This window comes from Egretta garzetta, unplaced genomic scaffold (genome assembly GCF_000687185.1).
Source record: "Egretta garzetta isolate BGI_Z169 unplaced genomic scaffold, ASM68718v1 scaffold310, whole genome shotgun sequence".
NCBI classification, from domain to species: Eukaryota; Metazoa; Chordata; class Aves; order Pelecaniformes; family Ardeidae; genus Egretta; species Egretta garzetta.
In genome coordinates this window covers 1,010,725-1,012,086 of record NW_009258296.1, presented here as the reverse complement: position 1 = coordinate 1,012,086, position 1,362 = coordinate 1,010,725, and positions in this window count along the sequence as shown.

Here is a 1,362-nt window from a genome sequence, read left to right as displayed (position 1 = left end):
CTGCTCTTCCAACGTCCCTTCTCAGTGTTTTTCCACTTTGTATAAATAATTAAATGGTCACGGGGCTAAGGAGAAGGAGAAAGTGTCTTTGCCAAACTGTGGTTAAGGCACTCACATTGGAAAGCCAGGTTTGAATCCCTGTTCTAATGAATGTTTAATTATCCTTCTGATACCAGCCAAGCTGTGGAGGCATTTCCATTCCCTCCTCCCCCACTCCTTATGCTAGCCTCATCAAGTGGGCTTGGCACCTGTGGACTGAGACTTCAATAAGAGGCAAGACTCACAATACTCACCGCAAACCTAAACCAGGCATTTCAAAGACCTTTCACAGTCCTGGTTTTAACAGCTAGTGTCCTACCACTCCTAGACAGCTGCAGTTGATTCAGTGCTAGCAAGCACTGGGTATTTTTAGTGGCTGTTCCTTTTGCTGACAGAAGTAACAGAATGATTTGCCAGTGAGAAGTATCCTTGGCTCACCTGGGAGCCAGCTGACAGCTCCAGCAGCCAACCAGCTCCTAGACACAGAACCGGGGGGGGTCTGCCAGCAGCTGATCAGTGATTAATTGCTCCAGGAGCCAAACCATTCACTGCCAATCTGAGTGACAGAATGAGGTATCTAAATCTCTGCTGTAAAAATAAATGCTTTTATTTATAGCCTGAGATGAGGTCAGTGGGATTTTGGCTGCCTTGCATACAGATGATAGGGCCTCACCTTAGCGTGCCAAAAAAAAAAAAAAAAAAGTATGCTTCTCCATTCTGAGACCTGAACACACATAGAATGGCAAGGCTTGGAAGAGACCTCGGGAGATCATCTAGTCCAAACCCCTTGCTCAAGCAGGCTCACCCAGAGCAGGTTGCACAGGACATGGTCCAGGCATGGACCATGAGTATCTCCAGAGAAGGAGACTCCAAAACCCCCTGGGCAGCCTGTTCCAGTGCTCTGTCACCCTCAAAGTAAAGGAGTTTCTCCTCGTATTCAACTGAAACCTTTTATGCTCCAGTTTGTGCCCATTGCCCCTTGTCCTGTCACTGGGCACCACTGAGAAGAGTCTGGCTCCTTCCTCGTGACATCCACCCTTAAGACATTCGCATGTCCCCTCTCAGTCATCTCTTCTTCAGGCTGAACAAGCCCAACTCTCTCCATCTTTGCTCACAGGGGAGGTGCTCCAGTCCTCTCATCATCTCTGTAGCCCCAACGTGCCTGCGAAGGCCGGCACAAAGCGGCCAAGCACTTCTGTTGCTGGACAACACCACCAGTTACCTCAGGCCACCTCTGTTCCCTCCCCCCTCCCTTCCCGGGAGTGGGAAATTCAAACTCCCGCGTGCATGACAAGGCCGTTGACAACGGGCGTGTTACCCTCG